This window comes from Chinchilla lanigera, unplaced genomic scaffold (assembly GCF_000276665.1).
Source record: "Chinchilla lanigera isolate Chin_1 unplaced genomic scaffold, ChiLan1.0 scaffold00010, whole genome shotgun sequence".
Taxonomy (NCBI): Eukaryota; Metazoa; Chordata; class Mammalia; order Rodentia; family Chinchillidae; genus Chinchilla; species Chinchilla lanigera.
The window spans coordinates 14096184-14123189 of NW_004955411.1; the positions used below are offsets into that span (position 1 = coordinate 14096184).

At 35.6% G+C, this 27006-nt stretch overlaps 1 protein-coding gene across 1 annotated transcript in view; it reads right to left on the reverse strand.

Moving 5' to 3' along the window:
• The window catches only part of Cga (glycoprotein hormones, alpha polypeptide), a 75555-nt gene that overhangs the window by 3441 nt on the left and 45108 nt on the right, over positions 1-27006 (reverse strand). The gene's annotated exons all lie outside the window — the stretch shown is intronic.

The window sequence follows — 27006 nt, forward strand, 5'->3', positions numbered from 1 at the left end:
TCCTAGAAAATGGAAGCATTTAATTAATATCAATTTTATAGCAACTCCTAGAAAATGGAAGCAGGAACTGTTTTCCCAACTCTTTCTATGAAGCCAGGATTACCAACACCAAAACCAGACAAAAATAGAACAAACAAAATAACAGATCAATGCCGCTCAAGAAATTCGATGCAAATATGCCAAACAAAAAAGCTAATTGAAATTAGCAATGTATGAGACGAATTAGACAAACATGACTAACTAGGGATAAGTTACAGTACGTAAGGCTGACTCAATATCTGAAAATGTAATCTACCATCTCAACAAGATAAAAAGAAAAAAAAATGTCAATTTGACCCAGAAAAAAACATGTGATGACATTTAATACTCTTTTGTGATTAAAAAAAAAAAAAAAAACAACTCTAGAAATAAGAATCAAGGAGGTTTTCTCAACCTGATAACAAAACTTACAGCTAAGAGCATACTTAAACTACTGGTGAAAAAAACCTGAATGCTGTCCCCAAGCGTGACAACAGAGTAAGAGTATCCCCTCTCATCTCTCATTCAATATTCAACATTATGGTATGGGAAATTCAAGACAGCACCATACAGCAAGAATAAGAAATTTAAGGCACACAGATAAGAAAGGAAGAAGTAAAACTATTCCAATGTATAGATGACACACTCATCTTTTTGTGGAAAAAAAAAAAAGACAAAATTCCAAGAAACTTACCAAAAGCTGTTCTTGGAACTAGTTAGTGAGTTCAACATAATTATATGACATAAGTTCAACACATAAAACTCAATTGCATTTCTATGTACTAAAAACAATATTGTGGAAATAAATCAGAAACACAATACTCTTTACAACTCATCCAAAGAAAATAAAATACTTAGAAATCTTAACAGAATATGTCAGGACTTGTATGCTGAAAATTATAAAATGCCCAAGAAATAAAGAAGACCTAAATATGTAAATGGAGAAACAGCATATTCATGGGTTGAAAGACTTAACTTAGTAAAAACAGCAATGCTTTCTAAATTAACCCACATATTAAACAAAATGCCCATCAAAATCCAGCAATTTCTACAGACATTAATATTATATGATAATAAATAACATTGAAATGACGTAGAAAAGCTAAAACAATTTTTAGAACAAAATGAAAGAAGTCATTATTTTCAGTATGGAGACTTATGGGAGCTGGAAGTACGGCTCAGTGGTAGAGCACTTGCCGAGCATACACAAAGTCCTGGACTCAGTCCCCAGGATGTGGTGGGGCAGAGGCGACTTATTATATAGTTTCAATGATCAAAACAGTATGATTGTGACACCGCGATAGATTCATAGAGTAACAGAATAGAATAGAGAACTCATAAATGGACCACACACACACACACACACACACACACACACACACACACACATCAGTTGGTTTTTGACAAAGATACAAAGCAACTTTTCACAGCTGCTGCCAGAGCAATTAGATATTTGTGAGCAAAAGAAGAAATTAGAAAAAAAAAAACCTAAACCCGGGGGCTGGGGATGTAGCTCAGTAGCACAGTGCCTGTCTGGTAAGTGCAAGGTCCTGAGTTTGATTCCCAGTACCAGAATAATAATAATAATAATAATAATAATATAATTTTTAAAAACCAAACCTTACATCTTATATGAAAACTAGCTCCAAAGAGAAGATGAACTTCAATGTAAAATGTAAAGCAATAGCCAAGCACAGTGGCAAAAATCTGTAATGCCAGCTACTTGGGAGGCAGAGACAAGAAGATCACAAGTTTAAGGCCAGCCTTGGCAAATTAGCAAGACCCTATCCCAAAATAAAATTGAAAATGTACTGGGGATGTAGCTCAGTGGTACACCACCTGTCTAGCATGAACAAGGCTCTGGATTCAATCCCTAGTACCACAAAAAAAAAAAAAAAAAGAATATAAAACTATAAAAATTTTAGAAAAAAAATAGGAAAAAATTTCCAGGACCTAGGGCTAGGTGAAGTTTTTAGACATAACACCAAAAGCACCAACCATAAGTGTTATAGTTTGTGTCTGGCTGTCCCCCTAAAGCCTGATGTAGTCACAGAGGGTGGGCTTTTTGGAAGCAGTTGAATCTAGAGCTTGTGATTGGTTCACTGTCTAGCACTGGGATTGGGGGTTTGAGTCCTATACCTACCCTAAGGTGGGTAGTCTGCATACAGTATAAGGAGGGGAAAGAGGCTTGCTTCCTCCTTGTTGCCCTTGTTGCTTTTGCTGTCTTCTGCTGCCATGAACTATTGCCCCTCTGCCATACCACCCTGCCTTGGAGCCAGCTGACCATGGACTGAAACATCTACAAACTGTGAGCTAAATAAACCTTTCTTTCCTTAATTTTGGGCATCAGGTATTTTGTCTCAGCATTGGGAAAAGTAACTAAGACAATAAGGGAAAAACTGACAAATTACACTTTACCTAAATTTGGGTTAAACCTCTGTTAAAAGAATGAAAATATAAAGACATGAAAAAACATTTACAAGCCCCATATTCAACAAAAGATTGGAATCTAGACTATGAAGGACCTCTTGAAAACAAAACACACAAAAAAATTTAATTATAAAATAGACATTGTGCTAAAAGAGGATTGATAGATGTAAAGTAAACCCATAAAAAGTACTCAACACCCTCAGCCATTAAGAAAATGCAAACTAGATCTGTAATTACCAAAATGGCTAATATTTAAAGCAACAACCGAATGTTGACATGGATACAAAAAAAAAAAAACAAAGTAACTTACACACTGTTGGGATTGTAAAATGATGCAGCCACTCTGAAAAATAATTGGGCAGCTTCTTATAAAACAAAATGTGCTCTTATGACTCAGCATTTGTTTCAGAGAAATGAAAACTATGTTCACACAAAACTTGTATATGAATATTCATAGAAACTTTATTTATACTAGCCTAAACCTAGAAACAATATAAATTCCCTTGAACAAGTGAATGGTTATACAAATAATGGTCCATCCATACTGTGAAATACTAGGCAGTATCAAAAAAAGAACACAGTATTAATACAGCAACTTGCATGGAGCTCAAGGGAATTGTGCTGAGGGAAAGTTGCACATTATATGAATGTACTTATATTTTAGTTGTACTGTGATAGCTGCCTCAGTGCCCTGAATCACTTCAAATTGTTTACCTTTTGTGGTCATTTTGACCCTTGGGGAAGAATCAGAAGTCACATAGTGCAGGTCATCTGAATAAAATACATGACAACAGACCTTAGCATTTTTAAAAGCATGGCACTGGATGGCACTGGAAGGCAATGTTCACTGTATTTTTCATCATACTTCATCAAAACCCTCTCAAAAGAGGACTTCCAGAACTGCTTCAGAAAAAATTTTTAGAGGCTCCATGACATGTGATACAGCAATAGACTGAATAAGGAAGTACATGAGACTTAGCTGTGCTCTACTAGAGAGTAGCAGAAGCGTTAAAGAGATTTGCAAAAAGGTAAAACAATGCCACCTTTCTCAAGAATGATGGACTAATTGTGCTCTATGCAAGGTGGGTATTTTGAGGGTGATTAATGACAATGTATCTTTTACTGTAATATATTTTAAAAATTTTAAATGCACAAAATCCTTTTTGATTACCCCTTTTTTCCCAAAATGGCTAAAAATTCACATTCCTCCTGCTTCAGCCTCCTAGGTATCTGGAATTACAGGCTCACCAACATGCCTGACTACAGTTCTACATCTTGATTGTGACATTAATCACACTGGTTACATGGAATAAAATCACATAGAATTATACATTCAATGCTAGTGAAAGTTGAACAACCTTTGTGAGTTATGACAATATCAGATTCCTGGTTTTCATCCTGTACTATAGTTATGCAAGATAATTATCATCAGGAAAAATTGCCTGAAGGCCACATGGGACTTCCCTGTACATTTTTTACAATTTCCTCTAAATCTATAATTATTCAAGATAAAAAATTTTAAAAAGACTATTCAAAATGAATTTTAAAATTGAATGAATGAAATGTGAATCAAAACTTGCAGCTATTTTCATGTAAACTGACATACTAATACCACATTTTTGCTAGATGTTTATACCAACGTGTAACACTTAAGAATAATTTTTCAGACAGAACTAACATTTTAATGTACAATAGATCAGTCCCTTCTAGGGGTCACAGAAGTTTTTCTAACTTTTTTACGGTCCCCATAAGTTCTCTTTCTGGAATTTTTATTAAGAGCTCCAGGTACAACTCAGTAATTTCTCAACACAGATCTGTCAAGGTATGGGATCATGGAATCTATGGCTTTTTTGTTTACTCTTGACATAAAAAATATCAGAAAGTTTCAAGAGATATGTACATATGCATACACATTTATACACACAAATGTAAAAATGCATGCACATACACATACAGAATATATACACATAGTATATACATACATGTATTTGTTTGTATATGTATAGCTTCAAATAAGGATCATTATGAAGCATAACACATAAAATATATATGTATATATGTATGACACAAAGTATATATATATATATCAAACACATAAAATTAAGTTTTTCTACTTTTAACAAGAAATGCTAAATACATATCAGCCATAGAGCACCCAAATTATCACAGATTTCTAAGATTTGCTCTCTTCTAATGCACAATAGGAGAATTTGGGGGAAATAGCAACAAAGAAGTATCTACAACTTCACTTTGTATATTTTGCTAATTTTACCTAAACTTGGGCTTCCCAGAACTGCTTGGGCTGATAAAACTAAGTAATTGGCAGGACCCTCAAGGAGGAAAAGGTGTTGAAGAAAATTTGTTTCCAAATAGCTCTGCTTAGTAAATGGGCCTATTATGACCTCCAGAATAGCTACTATGGTTCTGGAGGGACTATACTTTTATAAATAAAATATTGGATTTCTTTCTTCAGTAAAAACAAAAAAGAACTAACATCTGATAATATAGAAATACTGTATAGACTATGGAAATGAAAACATGGGTTTATCATTATTTCTGCCTGACATCCATGTTTCTGTGTAATTAACTGTGTGTTTTATTTTCATGTCTAACAGTGAATAAACTAAAATGTGGTCTGGAGACCCCAAACAATTTTAGTGAGTCTAGAAGGGAAGTCAAAATAATTTTTATAATAATATGACTAAAAAGGTGTTTGCCTTTTTGTTCTTCATCACGTGAATGTTCAGATAAATTATGTAGAGGCTCCATGGCACGTGATACAGCAGTCAGTTGAATAAACAAGCACATAAGACCTCGCTGTGTTTTATTAGGACAGACATTAAAGAACTACTTATCTTACCAGTATCTTTCACTGTGGAAATTGTCATTTTTAAATAAATGTACATTATTTGTATTCACATAGGATGTGTTTATTGCTATCTTTTTAATGAATAAATATTTTTAAAACTTTTTCTAACATAATTTCTAAACCATTCAATATTAATAGAGTTAACATCATAAACAAAAGCTCTTTGGGTTTTTCAATTATTTTTAAAAGTGTAAATGGATTCTGAGATCAAAAAGTTGGAGAACCACTGCCCTAAGTGATTGACAAAGCCATAAGGGAAATTTCAGAATTAAATTAGTTTCTTTTTTAAGCTAGTATCACTTTTGTGCTTTGATGTTGTAACTCATGTATTATAAAATTCAGCCATTATGCAGTGAACAATTATATCAGAATTAATTCAGAGAAAAGCATTTATAACAGGATTGTAAAATGTGAAAATTTAAAATCAATACAAATTTTAGACTTTGTGTTACAATAAAGTAAAAAGGATATAGAAAAAAATGAAACCAAAGTCACTCTCCCTGTAGCTTACAATACTAGAAATTGCTTACTTTCTTTGTCTTTATTGTAAAAAGACATTAACCAAGAAGAAAAGGATAAACTCTCAAATTCTAAATGGTTTTGAAAGCTTTTCTTTTTTCCTGTGCTAAGGATCAAACCCAAGGTCTCTCATATGCTAGGCAAGCGCTCCACTGCTGTGCTGTCATCCTAATTACCTTCATTTTTTTTTTCCTATTTTAGAATTTGGAAGGAATAATTACGAATTGAGATCTGGTAATCTGAACAACTAATTTGAAGACAGCAATATACAACATAACAACCATTGTTGAATTCCTACCATCTTGTTTAGTGAAGCTCTGTATCGTTTCTAATGTTTTTTATTATTTTTATTCTCTTTGATCAATCTTACATTCTTACGTCTAGGAATCTGAGCAACTTCACTGAAGATAACACTATGTAATATAACAACCATTGTTAATTTCCTATCACCTTGTTTTGAAATTCTGTATCATTTTTATTATTTTTATGTTGTTTTGTTTTTGTCTTTGTTGTTATTTCGGGTTTTTTTCTCTTTTAAATAAAAAAGAAGAATTGAGACAAGAAAAATACATCCAGTGCAATTTGTGCTATTTTGCGATAACATACCAAATCTAAAATCAGATTTACTAATCCTATCTCCTTTGGTATTCCAAGAGAGTAACTTACCACCTCCTAGGCCTTGTCTATCCAACCCCAGACTGATCTTTAGTGTCTGCTACCACCCATCATATCAAAATAGGAACAATCCAAGAAAATGTGTGTTTCTTCAACTTGACCTGAAAACCCTTTCTCCACCTTTTCTTTAGAGGTCTCTAAGAAGTGCCCAACTGCCATCTTCGCTGTGCAGGAAGTTTGACTCATCACCAAAGCCAGAATATATAACTCTCTGCACTACCTTCACCTATTGCTTAGCCTAAACCCTTAGATGATGTCCCATGGTCCAGCCAATTAGGTATGTATGGAAGCTTCTTAAGTATAAATCTCCACCCACCTAATCTACCACCAATCTAGCATAAGGCACATAACAGATGTTCAGTAAAATTATGTTCAGTTGAGACTTTAGGACAGTAAGAATATCAGTCCGAAGTTGTAGACATAGAGCTGCCATTCATAGCAAGGAACAAAATAACCCTTCAATGACAACTAGAATAAATGTTCAGTAAAATAGAACAGTTTCAGATAAATTCATCAGAGACAGTCTATTCTACCTTAGCTATGAAATTTGCAGCTGACAATACTGTATGTGAATCTGTAAGTGCTAAATATGCCAGAGGCAGATTCATTTTGTAAGTCATATGAATTCCAAATAAAACATTAACACAATCAGAGTTTAAATTGGGTTTCTCTTATTTTCTGTCAAATTATGTGGGTGTACAAATTTAGATTCTTGAAATAATTTGACTGTGAGGAAAATATGGCATTCTTGAAAAAATAAAAATATAATTACCATAACATCATTATTGTTTGCATAATTTTATTGCTATAATATATGATTAATGTGTTCAATGATTTAATAAAATAGTTTAACACTCTACCAATAGCAGCAATATATATACCCATGTCCCTATATATAGGTACCCTAAGTATCACACAGATCCATATATATCCCCATATATGTTCAATATGGTTCCCGGAGAGTTACAAATGCTTGAAATAACGTGACATCCTGCCCTTCACTTGCAAAGACATTGCCATAGCTCTACATTGCCATAGAGTGAGGGGTTGTGGTTTTTCTAACGGTGGTGATAGCTAGAGTGACTCATTTGCACTCTCCACACCAGCAAGCCCCAGTGACTCATAGCAGAGTTTTGAGATGACTGGCCAGGACCGGAGGCATAATTCTATGTTAACCAAGCAGATTAAATCTAACTGACTTCCAGAGGGTTAACCTGGGTGTCACCACACAGAGACAAAATAAATTGCCTTCAATGGTTGGTAACTAACGGAAAGGCATCCCTTGAAATAAAAGCCTTGAATCCCAGCACATTGGGTGCCATGAGACGGGCACTGCATATTAGCTTATTAAATAGGGAATAGGCCTGCAAGCAGGTTAGCATTCTGCCTGGTCCAGAGAAGATAGAAATAGTTTGGCTTAAGGAAAACTTTAAAGTGAGAAGTCTCAAGGGGAGGTGGAGTGTTCAGTTTCCATTCTATCAAATCCCACAGAGCAGTCCCCTGACCATCTACGACTCACCTCTACTTCCTCCTAAGTGACCACCTCTGTCTCCAGGTGGATACCCCCAAAGACCCTCAGGTCCAGTGGTCAGGAAACTCACCTTGGAGTGAGCCTGGCTATTAGTTTTCTTTGCTCATGTGCCTTCATTCCAGAAACCAGTACTGTCTTAATGTTCTAAAGCCCCGAGTCGGCAGTGTCTTTCATGATCCCATAGTGACATTCCCCACCCCGTAATCTAATTCCCCTGTTCTTCCAAATAGAAGCCCGGATGTTGCTCTCAGCCCCCAGTGATCTTGAGAGTTATTAACACATTCACCAATGTTTTCTCCAAAGGGGGTGACAAAGGATGGCTGAGAAACCCCAGAATCTGCTTCCTCCATTCTTTAGTGTAGGTACTATCTTATAAAAGGATGTCTTTAGGTAATTTGTCAAGAGTTCAAAGGCTATAACATACAAATTTGAAAGGTCCAAATGCTTGCAAAAGTTAGACTTTGAATAAAACCTGCTACATGTCAAGTACTGAGCCAAACATGGGTGATGCAAATATGACTAAGTTTCTTGCCACCTGAGGTGCCTAGAGCACAGTGAAGAACACAATACAAAGACAAATAACTAGGAATTGAAATAAATTTCATAATAAAAATACCCGTAGACATTGAGTCAGGTAGGCTGAGAACAAGAAAATGGACAGAATTCAGCTTAGGTTATTTCTTCAGGGAAAAATGCAATAATTTCCTAAAACCCATGTGAATGTGAAGAAAAGCAGTATGTTACGTACTATTCTTGTTTTTTTTTTTTTTACAGTGTAAAATAAAAATAGCAAGATGAAAGAAAAAAACCCTAATGAAAATAACATGTACTTGATGGAAAAAGAAACACAATAGTAAACATAGTCTATCGTTTTGACATTGACTGAGGAGCATCACGTACTCACAGTTTGAGTAAGTTGCCCAGCAAGTACAGCTGTCCGTAAAATATCCTCAACGTGTTCCAGTAGCCGAAGGAAGACAAGGCCAAGTGAAGTCGCACATTTTGGCATTGGTTGCAGTATTCAGAGTAGGATTTCTACTCATCAATCCCATAACAGTGTTTTCTGCTCACAAAATTTTAAGTGAGCCAACTTGTTTCCAAGGCAAGATCATTTTTGAAGGGAGTAGGATCTCATATGAAAGAAACACATACATAGATTCTAAGGCCTACAAAAATGGGGGTTTCCATAAGGAGAATAAAATAAAAGATGACCTTTAAAATATTTACTTTAAAAAGAAAGAAAAAAGCAGGCAGTATTCAGAAAAAAAAATTGAAGGACTCATAGAATTATAAAAATTATTTCAATTCATTTACTCCCTTCTTACTAACAGTCATATTTTGAGATGTTCCATTTCTCAGTTAACTAAATTTAAGGGACTTATAAGACATACACACTCTAATTGTTACTTTAAAACTCCACAATGTTAATATAATTGTGCAATTAAAATCTTGTCTTTTCCATCACCCTTTTTGTTTTCTAGCACATCTGCATTTAAAAAAAATGTTCTGCATGCTAAATCTATATTGAAAAAATTCAATAAGAAACTTCAATAGGACAAGGTCTTATGTACCATAAAATATTCTTTTAGAGGAGAAATTCTAGTGCTTGTTGCTTTAAAATAGTCCAGCTTTAAAAATCAATGAAATTTATTATAATAATATGCACTATTAGGCATAAAACAATAGACAGCATCAATCTTTCCATCTGTGAAGTAAAACATCCAAAGGCCAGGAAAGTGCTATAAGGCACAGTAGTATGGTAGCATAGGAATCTTTGTTGTAGTTTCTTAAATTTGTGCATTATGTTTTTTGCATTTATTTGAGCTGTTGGGAAATACCAAGTACCATTCACATCTGAAAGCAGGAGACGTAGCTTGGTGGGTGGTATAGCACTTGCCTAGCAAACTCTGAGGCCCCAGATTCAATCCCCAGCACAACAAAAAAAGACACTAAATCACAAAAACATGTGTAATTTACCTCAAGTTTTCAATAATAAGATAAAGAGAACTAGATTATTGATTAATCAATCCCAGCACTTTAGTAAGAATAATTCTCTGTCATTAGAAATAGTAGAGGAGCTGCAAAGAGAACTCCCCTTGTTTATAGCCCAGAAGTTTTCCCTGCAGGTTGCACTTTTCTAAAGAGAGCCCCGAAAATATTTCTCAGCAGTGTGACCTTGTCACTCCTATATCAAAAAGTAGTGTGTTGGGGCTGGGGATTTAGCTCAGCGGCAAAGCGCCTGCCTGGCAAGCGCAAGGTCGTGAGTTTGGTTCCCGGTACCGGAGAAAAAAACTAAAAAACAAACAAACAAAAAAAAAGTAGTGTGTTTATCTTTGCCCCTCATTTGATCCACCCAGGCCGGATGTCTCCCAGTACCACAAGAACATGGCAGGAGCAACACTAGGCAAGTTGTGGGTGTGTCCCTTAGCTGACCTGGCAGTTCCTGCCTTGTGTCTCCTAGGAACCAGTTGATATGTAAGAAATGCCTGAATTCTGGGACCACCATGAGATAACATGTTCACACCACACGGAGAGACCCTGGAGGTTGAGATATCACATGGGGAAGAGAAGAATCCAAGGAATAACGGGTGGGTAGACTTGTGAAGGAAGAAACCATCCCTTATTGAGCTGTCAAATCACTCCAGCCTCAGCCCCTGATTGCCCTGCCCAAAAAATCCGAAGTAAAAGCTGCTCAGCTGATCCCAGTCTTCCAAAGGACTTTTAGAGACAATAATAATTTGTTGTTTTACCCTCTCAGGTTTCAGGTAGCCTGAGGCACCACAGCAAGAAATAACTGAAAGAGCTGTTGCCTCTTACAATAAAAATTTCTCAGAAGTCAGAAAAAGGTGATCTGTAATTTTGCCTCTCTACTTTCTCCCTGTACTTTTCTTCTGTGTTAGGGAGGGTAGGGGTAACAGACTGAGTATTTATATAGCACACTTTCAATTAATCTGTTAAGAAATGTAACAAAACGTAAAAAAATTAGAGTTAGGATTCTACACAGCATCTGCAATACTGGATTTAGTAACAGTTACATCTTATATTTTAAAAATAACACATACCACTAATTGATCACCTTTGTGTGCTAGACATTCTTTGAGCCACCTTGCACACACAAATACACTAAGCCTGTGCTGTTTTAGTCTCTTTTTTCAGATAAAGAAATTCTAGAAGTAAAGTAAATAATATAGTGGACACCCACACAGACAAACACACACACACACACACACACACACACACACACCCCTTGTTCTGGGGACCCAACACATTTTTATAACATTTTTATAACATGATTGTGTGCCAGCTTAAATATAATTTGCCCTTGTAATTCTTTTAGATATCATTTGACTTCCAACTCTCCAGAACTGTCTTTAAAAAGCTATTACATTTGGATAAAGAGGGTTGGCTCAGGCATTTAATTACTGATAAGTTCTGAAGATTACTGTTTGGTAGGGACAAGAGAAAGGGAAAAAAGCTCTGGCTTTCACATTCATTCACTTGTTTGATTCTCTTTACACACCCATGAGGAAAGCATTATATGGCATCTATTTCAGAGTAGAAAACTACATGCCAGACAATTTAAAAGATTTGCCAGTCACTCTGAAAGCAATCTAATCCTAAAACTGTGCCCTTCCACCTGTGCTGCCTCTGTGGTTAGATATGAATCAATATCATCCTTTATGACTGATTCACATGTGTATGATGCTGTTGTAGTTGTTTTTTTCTAATTGGACTCCTAATATTGCCCTTGATTCTACTCCTAGCCCAGCCAACTACCAGCGCCCCTTAAGTTTCAGAATATTAAAGATGCTGAAATAATTCTGTAATGTCCTCTGTGAGTCTGATGAATCAAGGAGTTGTTGACTTACTCTGTCTAACATTACAATGGTGTGGCTATCCTGTTATATGCCAAAACCACAACTTCAAGGATCCCAAGTGGATGGCAATCTGCTCCAGGATTCAAAATCTATATAAACACTGAAGCTTGGAGCATATAATTGCACCAACATTAAGTAAGTATTTGAAAGACATCTTCAGAAACTTGAAAATATTTCTCTTTACATGTAAAATGTCTTAGTTATGAATGAAAAAAAAAAAAACACTTTGGAAACTTTGGAACTTTGGAAACAAAAATTCCTAGAGATGAAGTGGAGCTTCCACAGGGCCAAGAAATCAAATTGTATCAGGTCCACAGTGCTTTGCATGTTCCCAACACTAATTTCTCAACACTAATCATGAGGGACAAAAGTGCACTTATTTTTTCTAAACTCAATTTCCCAACCAGTCACCACTTCAACTAGTGCTAATGCAAACGTAACTTCAGTCATCCAGGACACCTCCACTGCTTCCTGCCACCCACAGTACACCAAAATCTTTGGATGCTCAAGTTAGCCCCATGTATATGACCTATGTACAAGCTGACATACACTGTAAATCACATCTAGATTACTTTTAATTCTTAATACACTGTAAATACTATATACATGTTTGTCATACTATATTTAGGGAATTACAAGGAAAAGCATTTGTACATGCAAGTTTTTTTTTTTCCATCCAAAGTAACTAGTAAACCCTCGGCTGCAGGAACTGCACACAGGGAAAGCCAGCTATAAAGACAGAAAAAAGTTTCCACAAATTCACTGGAACTACCTAATTAGACTTGGGCATGTAATTTATTATTGCAAGGTCATTAATAACATTTGAAGAAATACTACCAACTGTTATTTCTGCAGCATTTTATGAAAGGAGAAGTGGAAACAATATACAAGAAATTCCACTGTTACTATTCAAGCCCGTATGAGAACATTTACTCAAAATGTAATCAGAAGCTACGGTCATCCTGTTGAACAAGTGAGCTGCTTTATTGCCTGTGAACTTGAAGATACAGTTATGCATCATTTAAAAACAAAAAATAAAACAATATCAGCAACTTAATGTCTACTTGGCCTCTGCCTAGCTGCTGGAAGCCACTCAAAATAATGCCTTTCAAATGACGTCCAGTAATTCTTGAAGAAAATTTTTAGATATTGACAAGTACTCCAGTGTATCAGCAGGAGACACTTGGCTTCTGGCTTTTGTTAGATCAGACCACAATTTTGAGACTTCCTTCCAATTCAGCCATGAGTGATGAAAAGTGAATGAGTACATGCCTGTCTAATTCTCTTCTTACTAAGGTTTATGCGTCAACCCTGAAAGCTCCCCCAACTAAGGTTTATGCGTCAACCCTGAAAGCTCCCCCATATTCTTAAATACTTTTCACTCCTCAATCAACTCCCCCCAAATCATTTCATTCCAATTACCTTTTGCACAATGTGTTCAGGGCAGTCAATTGTAGATCTGAAGAGGAATTCTAATTTTGCCTTGTGATTTCTCAGGAACTGCAGATAATAAAGTCCTTACCAGTCTTTTATACCAGCAGAGTAATAAAAACCGCTTGCTCCCACCTGCTTCCAAATCCAGGGATCAGCAGTAAATTTCATTCAGTGATTGAATGGTACTTGGTGTAATTACCATGACATCAGTTTGATCTTATTATGTTTCAATCTTTGGAACATTTTTGTTTTGAGCTCCAAGCAGTGGTGATCACAAGGTCAGTTTATGAAGAGAGCGTACGTGGTCATTTTCTATGTAATTTTATTGAGACTTACACAAAACATCCTGAAAGTTGACACTTTCCTATAAACATGATTCTAAGAGTAGCACATTTAATTAGCTAAGTACCTGATGTTTTCATAAAGCAGGAGAAGAGCTATAAACTCCAGGTAACAGATGTGGAGCACTTCAAGGCTTACATTATTCCAGTAGGAAACAGAAAAATAAAACATGTCTATTTGGACTTTATGAAAATTAGTGTGCATCTGGGTTTCATAAAGGCGCCTGGAAAAGGTATGAGAGTTCTGAGAGGACTGTATGGTTCTCCATATATGTGACTCTTTTTCTTCATTTCACTGTTGTAAAGTTGAGTTTCTGTCTGAATAGAAAATATGTGTTATGACTCGGCCGCTGTGGAACACTTAACTCCAAGGTTTCCCTAAGTCCAGAGTCTTCCTGAAACCTACACAACTCTCCGGCTGTGTCTGCAACTATAATCCACACCGCGATTGTGACCTTTAAAGGTTCCAATCTCAGTCTGCTATGCTTAGTGTCACTTCCGTAGCAGATATAAACTACCAAGGACCTCCACAGGAAAGAGCTTAAAGGATTCATGGGAAGCGTAAAGCGACTCTTTGTTTAATATAAACAAACTGTGTTAGGGATGCAGCTTGGCGGTAGATCACTTGCAGTAGAGAGAGGTTGATTTTTTAAAAAGGCCAAGTTATTCTGTTGTTTATTTTCCGTGATAAATTAATTTGTTTCAATTCTTGTATCTTTTCAGATTTCCATTATCTGCTTCGAGTGTCCACCCTACTCATTCATCTTTTCCTGGTAATAATTAATAACCCTATTTTTTATGAATTTCTATCATTTAAATCTCAAAGGATTAGCAGCATATTTTCAAGGTAGCCCACTTTTTTGGGGAATCTGAAGGCTGCATAGCCTCAGGGTAAGGAAACCTTTCAAGTCCTCTGGAAAATAATCCTTTTTCTCTCTCTCTATCATTCAGGAATTTCATCGTCCTTTATTGTTTCGCATTCATTTGTGCCTTTTTGCCATTCATCTCTTTTTTTTCTTTTTTATCTGGTTGCTTCAGTAGAAATACTATTTCTTGTAGGATCTTACCAATCATTTTCATTTGATGGATGATTTAGTAAGGGGTTTTACTTCTATTTCACATTTCTATATAAAAATTATGACTGTAAAGCTGGAAGTGGAGCTCAATGGTAGAGCACTTGCCTAGCACGCATGAGGCCCTGGATTCTATTTCCTGCAACACACACACACACACACACACAAAGATTAGAGGAGTCATATGAAAGTTTTGTAGTGTTTAAAAGCTCATGTAATGTTTTTATATAGTCTTAAATTGTGTGTCAAAATAAATAAATAATACTAAAGCACTATCAAAACCATCCCTTGCATACTTGCTGTCTCTCCCCCAGGCTCCTACTTCTCCCACTCAGGAGTAATGTTTCCAATTTCTTCCATATTTTTGCAGAAATTCTATGTATATACAATATAAGGAAATTCTATGTATATACAATATAAGGAAATTATACATAAGTATCTTTCCCTGTCCAAATTCTCCTTAAAATACTGGAAAAAAAATACAAATTAAAAGAAACTCTGCATTTGTCCTCATGCTTTAGAAAATTTCTGTAAATATAGTGTAATTATATTTCTCTATGCTTTCTGCAATGAATATATATTGTTTTTATAATTAGGGAGAGTACTCTTAACCAAAATTTATTTTTAAGTTTCACTGTTCCACAGCTGCTCTTGTACATTATTGATGGGTTTGTCCCATACCTGATAGCAAGAGTGGGAGGTAAAGGCTGCAAACACAATTCTTCGCTCATTTGCAGTTATCTCATGAGGCTAAAATGTGAATGGTTCCTTACCACAATGGTAAAATGGCAGAAGACACTAGAATAACTCACCACCTTTTCTAGACAAAGTCCTGAAAGCACATATGCTGTAGAAAACAAGTCAGAAACTTCTTTGCACCGTTAAGTAGGGACAAACTATACCAAAAGCATGAATCATTCCCAGTGAAGTGGGAAATGTTGTCACTTACACATTGAATTTTCTTAAAAACCACCTTTGTACATATTCTATATGTTTACCTAAACTGTTCTATTAAACATATGTGATTATCACAAATATTATGCTATAATCACAACAGCTGAGGTATATAATCCTTGTTTTTTCAACTTGCTTTTTTCTTCAGTAATTTCAATGATACATGGCACAATTTTAAATTTTCAGCCAAATGAGAACACACAAAGAAAAATAAGTCTTCCTCTTATTCCAAAGTCTTCAATCACATTCTCAAAGGTATCTATTTTTAACAATTTCTTAATGTTTCTAAAAACTCTGAATGTTTAGACAAACGTATTATTATAGATAGTTAAGTTAGATAGAAATATTATAGGCAGTCAGACAGGGTTAGGTCCTCAAAGAAGTCAGTGCAGAAGATAAGAACACATCACAACTATGACTGGAGGTGCATTCATTGAAGGCCAGGCTTCAAGATAAAGATGGAATGACTATAGCTACATACTTCCCCAAGAGATAAATACACTATTTGTTTTAGTTGCTTTTCTCTCACACCTGAGGCAAATATCTGATGCTAAAAATTAGAGAAGGAAAGGTTTATTGAGCTCACAGTTTGTGGAGGTTTCAGTCCATTATCAGCTGTCTCCCAGGCAGGGTGGCATGGCAGAGGGGCAACATTTCATGGTGGCAGAAAACTGCAAAGGCAACAAGAGCAAAAGGGGAGGAGCAAGACTCTTTTCTTTCCTGACACTGTATGCAGGATACCTGCCCTAAGGCAGATGTAACACTCACACCATCTCTGTGTCCGCCTCTTGCACAGGCTGAGGATGTTTTACAGACTGAGAACCCTGGCCCCCTGCTGAGTTAAGCTGGAAATGCTGTAACTCTATTTCCTGAGGTGAGGGCATGAAAATAAGAGGTCCAAGTTTAACAAGCTGTCTTCAAAAGCTCCCCCCCTCCAATGACCACATGAGGCTTTGGAGAGACATCCAGACACAAACCATGACACTATTATTGATATTACTTGGTGCAATAAAGTCTAGATAGACATCAATCAGCTGGGTGGGTGACCAGGACCTCTTGACTCATCTCTTCAAAAAAAGGTCTTTGTTTCTTCCATATATACTTGATACATGACCTGCTTCCCCACTGGAGTTACATTACATAAGCAGCTGTACTTGTAATCTTATTGGTTGATCATAGTTTTGTCCCATGTTTTACCCAACTCATGATTTTGCTCTATAAAACTTCCCTTCAGAAGCTGGCTTGTCAGCAACCCATTTTCCAGATCCCCACTTGTCTGTCTCAGGAGCTTTCTCTCCCTCAATAAAATTTCTTATTATTAATTTCTATTGTTCCTTAGAATTCATCTTTAATTTGGGGAAACACAAGCTCACTATATCAGACATCTGCCAGGTTGGGAGTTACATTTATTTCCCCTATATCATTTGGAGGTCCTGTGGGGTTTTGCTGTATACATATAGAAAAATAAGTTGCACATTGTTTAGTATCTCATTTTCTTTCTTCTTTTATAAACCTAGCAATATCTTGGTGCTTTTTTCCATATATAGATATACAGATTTAACTCATTCTTATTAATAACATAGAACCATTTGGGGCCATTGATCATTCAACAAAGGCTGAGGGTGGAGCTCAGTAGTAAGATGTTGGCCTAGTATGTATGAAGCCATTAGTTTAATCCCCAGAAGCACAAGGAAGGAAGGGAGAGAAAGAGAGAGAAGAAAGAAAGAAAGAAAAAAAGAAAGAAAGAAAGAAAGAAAGAAAGAAAGAAAGAAAGAAAGAAAGAAAGAAAGAAAGAAAAAGAAAAAACAATAAGCAAAAGAGAGAGAAAGGAGGGACTGAGGGAGGGAGGGAGGGAAAGAAGGAGGGAAGGAAGGGGGAGGAAGAAAGGAAGGAGAGGAAAAAAAGAAACATTATTCAGCCAGTCCTCTATTAATGATTATTTGCTGCTAGAGATATAGCTCAGTGGTACAATAATTACATCATTTCCAGTTTTTATTATCACAAATAATACTATAATTATCATCTTACCCGAGTTACATATAAAATTATGGTGCTAGAATAAGTTAGTTTTTGTTTTTTGTTTTGATTTTTATGGCACTGGGACTGAACCCAGGATATTGTACATACCAAACAAGTGGTTTACCAATGAGCCACATTTCCGGCCCTTTTTGGAAGGGTTGGCAAGGTCTCCCTAAATTGTGTGTTGTCCAAGGCAACCTCAAAGTTGTGACCCTTCTGCCTTAATCTCCCTAGTAGCTGGTATTATAGGTATGCCTCACCATCTTTTTTTCTTGGTGCTAGAGAATGAACCCATGGCTTCATGCAAGCATAAAGTCTACCACTAAGCTGCACACTTAGCCCAGGGATAATTTTTTAGAGAAGGAACTGCTTGATATAAGAATTAGAATATTTTTTAAGTGCTGTTCTCCACCCCTTTCTTAAAGCTGATGCCACAAAATATGTTAATTTTTGTGAAACTACTAGATGTAGAGAGTATTTTACTTCCATTTACTTAATTTGATCAAGGTTGAAGATCATTTCATTAATGGGCTTTTTATTTGAATTATTCTTTTAAAAACCTCTGAAGTTTTTAATTTGTTTTTAAATTTGACTTCTGACTCTTTTATTACATTTTACTCCATGAAGCCCAACAGAATGAAACTCCCAGGCAAGGCAAACAATTAAGTCTAGGGGTAAAAAGAGAACGAACAAGAGGGAAATAACATGAGAAGAACAAGTCAGTACCTATCAATTACAACCATTAGTGTTCACGGTCTCAAACCAACAATCAAAAGAAATATACTGGCAAAATGGATCAAGAAGTAAGGGACAACATACAAGAAACATATTTAATTTAAAAAATTCATAGACTGAAAGTCAAAGGATGGAAAACAGTACTCCATCTGACAGGAACCCAGAAAATAGCAGGGGTAGCTGTTCTATTTGCAGACAAAGTGAACTTCAACCCAAGACTGATTAAGAGAGACAAAGACAGTCACTGCATCCTTGTAAAGGAACAATCCGAGAGGAAGAGATAACAATCAGAAATATATATACAACAAATACCAGCACATCCCACTATATAAACAAATACTAACAATATAAAAAATCAAATAAGCACTAAAATGATTGTAATGGGCAAACCTGATACCCCATTGTCATAAATAGACAGCTCAACTAGACAAAAAAAGCAACAATGAAATATTAGAACCGAACCAAACTTTGAACAAATGGACTTAGTAGATGGCTACAGGGTATTCTCTACCACCACACCAGAATACATATTTTTGTCAGCTGTGCATGAGATGTTCATCAAAATAGGCCACATTTAACTCATAGAACATGCTTAAGTAAATGCAAAGAAATTAAAATTGTCCCATGTATATTATCAGGCCATAGTGCAATGAAATTGGAAATTAATGGCAAAGAAACCACAAGAACTTCATAAACACATGGACATTGGATAACACCCTCCTATGAGTCACAGATGAAACTTTTAAAAAATTAGAAAATTTCTACAATTAAATGATAATGCCTATACAACATACTAGAACTTATGGGACACAATGAAAGCAGTCCTACAAGTGAAATTTATACTGGTGAATTCCAATATTAGAAAAACAAAGCAAGCTCAAATAAACAACCTAATGTTGAAACTCAAACTTTTAGGAAAAAAAAAAAAAAAAGAGCAAGAGCAAAGCCCAAAGTTGAGTGAGGGAGGAAATTACAAATATCAGAGCAGAAATGAAGCAATGGAGACTAAGAAAACAATCCAAAGACTCAATGAATCAAAGAGTTGGTTCTTTGAAAGATTAAATAAAATTAACAAACTCTTTGCTAACTTTATGTTAAAAAGGAAAGAAAAGACTCAAATCCATGCAATTAGGAATGAAAGGACGAAAAGACATCAGATCCAGTAGATCACCAATACCTACTTTGAAAACCTGTATTCTACTAAAATGTGAAGAAGAAATGGACAGATTCCTAGATACAAATGAATTACCAAAGATGGATCAAGAAGATAAAAACTTCTAAATAAACCAGTATCAGTCAATAAAATTGAAGATGTAATTAAAAACCTACCAAAGGAATTCCTAGGCCCTGACAGATTTACTGTTGAATTCTATAAGAAATGCACAGAGGACCTAATGCCTCTACTTCTTAACTTCATAATGAAATTGAAAGGGAAACGATACTCCCAGGTCATTCCCGGAAGCAAACATTACCCTCATACCAAAACCAGAGGACTCAACACAAACAGAGAACCATAGGCCAATCTCCCTAATAAACATAGATGCAAAAATCCTCAATAACATACTGGCAAACAGAATGTAGTGAATGATCAGGAAGATTACATATCATGACTAAGTAGAATTAATCCCAGGGATGCAGGAATGGTTCAAAATATTCATATCAATAAATATAATACATCACATTAGCATAACCAAGGACAAAAACAATATGATCAACTCAATAGATGCTGAAAAAGCCTTTGATAAAGTCCAACAACCACTCACAATAAAAACCGTACAGAAAATGAAATAGATGGTCTTTATCTCTATCTGATAAAAGCCATCTATGACAAATCAGCAACCAACATCACACTAAATGGACAAAAACGGACAGTTTTTACTCTAACTGAGGAACAAGACAAGGATACTCACTGTCACCGTTCTTTTTCAACATAATTCTGGAAACATTAGCCAGAGCAATTAGACAAGAGAGAGAAATAAAAGGAATAAAGATAGGAAAGGAAGAAGTTAAATTATAATTACATTTAGATGACGTAATACTCTACATAGGAGACCAAAGACTCCACCAGAAGATTTGGAGGTTTAATAACCAAATTCTGTTGCATAGCTGTATACAATGTCAGCACTCAAAAATCAGTAGAATTCCTGCACACAAACAAACTCACTGAGAGAGAAATTAGGGAAACCACACCTTTCACAACAACATCCAAAAAATGAAATACCTAGGAATCAATCTAATGAAGGAAGTAAAAGACTTTTACTGAAAACTTCTTTGTGATAGTTTCTGTGCAATCAGGGTTTTGTTCATAAAGTCTTTGCCTAGACCAAGAGAATAACAAAGAGGATAAGGAGAAAAAGGATATCAAAGAGGATATCAGAAAATGGAAAAATATTCCTTGTTCTTGGATGGGAAGACCCAATATAGTGAAAATGGCCCTACTCCCAAAATTGTTACATAGATTTAAGACAATTTCAATCAAAATATGAATAATATACTTCATAGAATTAGAAAAAACTATCCTAAAATTCACTTGGAACCAGAAGAAACTTAGAGTAGCAAAAACAACTCTGTACAACAAAGACAAGGCAGGGGACATCACAATCCCTGACTTGAATTTGTACTATGATAAAAACAGCATGGTACTGCCAAAAAAAAAAACAGACCCAAAGATCAATGGAACAAACTAGAAGATGCAGCAATAACTCCAAATACACTCAGCCACCTTATCGTTGATGAAGGGGTCAGACATCTTCACTGGAAGAAAGATTAATAAATAGTGCTGGGAAAACTGGCTTTCCACATGCCATACACTAAAGCTAGACCCATATCTCTCACCATGTACTGAACTAAGATCAAAATGAGTCAAAGGTCTAAATATTAATACAGAAACATTTTGTAAAAACTCAGGCCCCCAAAACTCAAAAACCCAATACAAAAATGGGCATCTGAGATGCCCACACATGGGCATCTGGGCATCTGAGATGAACACACATTTCTCTGACAAAGAAATACAAATGGCAAATAAATACATGAAAAAATGTTCAACATCATTAGTCATTCAAGCAATGCAAATTAAAAGAACACTGAGATTCTATCTCACCCCAGAAAGAATGGCTATCATCAAGAAATCAACTAATAACAAACGCTGGAGGAGCTGTGGAGAAAAAAGAACCCTTTTCCACTGTTGGTGGGAGTGTAGACTGGTGCAACCACTGTGGAAATCAGTCTGGAAACTCCTCAGTAAACTAAGATCAGAGGTTCCATTCAACCCAGCTATTTCCCTATTGGGTATTTTTCCAGAAGAACTAAAAACATCACACCACAGCAATATATGTGTGGCCATGTTTATAGCAGCACAATTTGTGATAGCTAAATACTGGAAACAACCCAAATGTCCATCCACTGAGGAATGGATAAAAAGATGTGGTATTTCATACAATGGAGTGTTATTCATCTATAGAGAGAGATAAAGATAAAGATAGAAGCTTTTATTCCTAAATGGATGCAACTACAGACCATATTCACAAGTGAAATAAATCAGACTAACATATGTAAACATTATATTGCCTCTCTAGTATACGAACCTGAAAAAGTAAAAAAGATCTGAAAAGGACAATAGATATTGTGAAAGGGAAAGAAACTGCTCAAATTAGAAAGAACAACTTGGATGAGAGAAAAGAGGAAAAAAAAGAGAAAAAGGAAGGTAAAAAAAAGGTATATTTGTATGCACAAGATAGCTAAGATAATTGCAATACTAGTTTCAATTGGTTTATTGAAAGGAACAGTTAATGTGTAATTGTTTGATCAAGCTTGCATGGCTGTGTCTGGTTGTCTGAGTAACTACTTTGAGGATAGCAGTCTGTAGGACAACAACCATTGCTGATTTCCTACAGCCTTGTTTTGAAATTCTGTATTATTTTTATTATTTTTATGTTGTTTTGTTTTTGTTATTTTGTTTTTGATATTTTCTCTTTAAAATTAAAGAAAAAAAGAAAAAATATATATGTATATACAAGGATAGCTGAGATTAATGTAATGCTGAAGTTTGTTTGTTGAAAGGAACAGTTAATACTTAAATTTTTTTTCTTTCCTGTTGACCATTTTTGCAAGCTTATATCTAGTCACTGGGACAACTAATTTGAAGACAACAATATGCAATATAACCATCTTGTTTGATGAAGCTCTGTATCATTTTTAATTTTTTTATTACTTGTTATTGTGTTTAATTGTTTGATCAGCCTTGCATCCTTACATCTGGTAATCTGAGCTACTTCACTGATGATAATAATATGTAATTTAACAACCACTGTTAATTCCTACCATCTTGTATTGTTTGAAATTCTTATCATCTTGAAATCACGTATTGTTTTTATTGTTTTTGTATTGTTTTTATTGTTTTTGTATTGTTTTGTTTTGTCTTCATTGTTGCTATTTTGTTATTGCTTCTTTTTCTCTTTAAAATAAAAAAGCAGAAACATTAACTCTGATAGAAGATAGAATAGGTAGAACTCTTGAAGACACTGGCATAGGCAAAGACTTTATACACCAACCCCTTTACAATAACCATTGTTAATTTCTTACCACCTTGTCTGAAATTCTGTATTGTTTTTATGCTGTTTCATTTATGTCTGTGTGTTGATATTCAACATCAGTGGTCTTTTAAGAGATGCAAATTAAAACAAGAGATTCCATCTTACTGCACAAAGAATGATTATTATTGAGAAATCAGCCAATAACAAATGATAAAAGAACCTTTCCCCACTGTTTGGTGAGATTGTGGGCTGTGGCAACCACAACAGAAGTCAGTGTGGAGATTCCTCACAAAACTACAACTAGAGGTTTCATTCAGCCCAGCTCTTCTCCTTTTTGATATCTTCCTGAAAGAATTAAAAGCATTCCACCACAACAGTCTATTCACACTCATGTTTATAATAACAGTTTGTAATAGCTAAATCTTAGAAACAACCCAAATGTCCATCAATTGATGAATGGATAAAGAAGATATGGTTTTTTATGGAGTTCTACTCTGCCATACATAAGGATAAGCCTGAGTGATTTCTAGCCTAACAGATGCACCTTGAGACCCTACTCTTAAGTGAAATAAATCAGACATGCATGTTCAAATATCACATGGTTTCTCTGGTGCAGGAAACCAAAAATCCAAATAAGGACCAAAATGTATAATAGATATTGGTAAATGGGGATATGTTCAAATGAGAAGGGGAATGAGAGAGGGGGAGGAAGAAGGGACAATTAAAAATAGAAGGAATTAATGAAAATAAAACTTTTATAAATCAAGAAAGGAAGGGGAATGAATGGTGGCTAGGGGTTGGGAAAAAAGAAGCAGCAAGAGAGCTCATATACAGGTACAAACTCCCCATGATGAAAGTTATCATTATGTATATCTAAATTGTACCAATAGAACAAAAATTTCACAAAAAATCTAGCTTTTTCTAATCTCCAATTTAAGCCACTTGTTGCAAATAACATATATAGAATAATCCCTTTTTTCTCCACTAATTTAGAATGCTACTAAACTCCCAAATATCTGGCAGTTTATTTGGGTGTAAAATGGGAGAGCTACACTAATAAAATGTTCAATAAATTATATTTAATATTTTAAATTTGTTAAGAAGATTATTAGACTTAATTATCTAGTGCCTATCTACCAAAGTGCATTTCCAAGGAGAAATTAATTAGATTATACATTGCTAACAGTCTTGTTACTATAAAAGCATTGGATTTTTCCTTCAATGTTCCCTCATGATGAAGCTACTGAAACCCTGACCTTCTAATATCTACCTCATTCTTTAATGTTGCACTGCTGTATCTCTGGAAATATATCTCACTTAACATCAGAATTACCAGGGTGTTCATTAAAATACAGATTCCTTAGCTCCATCTGAGAACTATTACATTGAAATCTCTCTCAGCTAAGTCCCCAGATTTGTATTTGATCTGCCAAAGCCTGAGAAGTGTGACTGTTTTGCTTAGTAAACCAGAAATTTAGGTAAAGAGCCATGTAGTTTGTTTTCATCTTCAACTACCCCGTGGCATAACTAAACTGAAAATGGTGAAGTCATTTGTTCAGCTACGTGGGCCTCCCTCTGCACAAATAGCTGGGATATCAAGCAATGGTAATCTACGATAAAGATAGCCCAAAGCACCCAAACAATTATCCCCCGGTCACAAACATGAAAACAGGCAGCAGACAATTTCTTGGTTGAGATAAGGTTTTTAATCAACAGCAACAGCGGTTAAGGTAACTGACAGTCAGAAAGAATAACCCCAGACATGATGTCAAACATGTGTGGCAGCAAGAAAATCTTCCCAGAACTGATGGATAAGAAGCAGGCTCACTTGACAAAAACAAAACAGCCAAGAATATTCTTTGCTATTTCAGTCAAAACAGTGTGGCCTAATCAATAATGCAAACGTCCTGTTTCTCAAGCTAACAGCTTCTGTCACTGGAGCCCTCAGAGAGATAAAGAAACTGCTGGATACAATTATGTGTAATCTTTCTCTCATCTGACAGGTCAATAGACAAGGCAAATAATGCTGGGGAAAAAAAGGAGAAAGCTCACAGGTGAAAAGTAATTTGTTTAACACTTTCCCATTTCTTTTTGCTTTGTACATGTCTCCTCCCACTTCCATTTTAGAGCACTTGCAGTAATGGGAAATCAATGAGAGGCTGCACAGAAGAAATGGGGTTTGTACAAGAATGAGAAAAGAAGCCATTGTATCAAGAGTGGTTCTCTTGTATTTCTGGTGTGAACGAATCTCCAAAGAACTTCCAACCCCATGTTGCAAGGGAAGGCTTAGGAAACATTGCAATCATTTCCCCTAGAAATCTATATCCTCCAAGGGTCTGTTTTGCCATGAAAGATAAGACTAATATGTTCACAACCTCCCGCGTTTGTATTAATGGCCATATGAGCTCCAAGAGAGAATGAAGAACTTGATAGGAGGGAACCAGCACCACTTTTATGGAGGAAATTTCCACTGCATAATTCCTTTATTGTGGGTAACAGGAATCCCATGGTTCCAATTAGATTACAGGGCCAGCAGTGCCAGTTGGCCCAGCCTAAAATATAGGCTGCTATTCAATCAAAAATATGTTAGAGAAAAATAGGAAGATATAGTCATAAATGGCCTGCCTGGTCCACTTTCCCATATAACAATCACCCTTTACTCTGAGCTGGGGTTGAAGTAGAGAGTAGGAGGATTCTGTCTACCTCAACTTCTGGCTGCTGCCCAAGCCTCACTAGGGTGATGTATGTTCCCCAGCTGTTCCCCAGGCAGTGGGAGCTTCTGCTCCTCACAAAGGAAGAAGGTGCCTCCATATTTCTCCAGCATTTTAGAGGCAGTACAAATCAACCACTACTCTCCATCCTTCCTACATATTTCCCACACTCACATCTTCAGACAAATGTCTGGGAGGTAGGGACCAAATGGGGATAAAGAGTAAAAGTATCCCCAGTTCATCCATCTCTGGGCCTGATCAAATTCAAAGCACACCAATGTCACACTTACTTCTCCAAGCCCGTTCTCTCCTGGAGCTGATTTACCTTGGATTATTCTCTGAAACACAAAGGTTGGTTCCCAAGAGAAAAAGAAGGAAAAGAACAGGAGTTAAATAATTTGTGTATACCTGAAAATTGCCAAAGGAGTACAATATCATAAAATATAAAGTTATCAATAAAGAGATGGGGGAAAAGCAGTATGGATACTGGCTCCTAGTCTTCAGAGAACTGATATAACATTATCATCATTTGCATATATGGACCACTCCCTATCTCCTAAATTCTTTAGCCTTAAAATAAATTTTGTTTTGAAAATTATTTATATTGTTTGAGATAATTAAAGATATTCTGGATTTAAATCCAGAAATATTGTAGGAATATCTGGCCTAAACCACAAAGTACACAAAACCCTCTTATGTAGACCTGACATCTTCTTGTCCTTCATGTTAGTGTTTTTGTTTGGTATTTTAATATCTACTGCTATGTAAGTATTTACCCTAAACTTAGCAGATTAAAATACCAAACATGTATTATCTCCATAGTTTTTGAAAGTTAGAAACCTGGGAGCATCTTAGCTGGTTCAAATCAAGATCTGTCCTGTGGGGCTACATAATTTCAAAGCTCAATTGAAGCAAGACAAACCACTTGTTCTAACTCAATCACATTGCTCTGTGAACCCTCAGCTCCTCACTGGTTGTTGAACAGAGACCTTAGTTCCTAACCATCTGACCCATATCAAGGGCTAGCATACATATCTTTATATTACGATTCAACAAAATATCCCTGCTAGAAATTTATCTAACATAAACTAAAATATATTTCCACACAAAAGGGGCTGGGGATTTAGCTCAGTGGCACAGCACCTGCCTGGCAAGCTCAAGGTCATGAGTTTGATTACCGGTACTGGAAAAAACAAACAAATATATATATATATATATATTTCCACACAAAGATATATATGAATATGTATGATAATCAAAAATTGAAATAAATTCAATTGTTCTTCA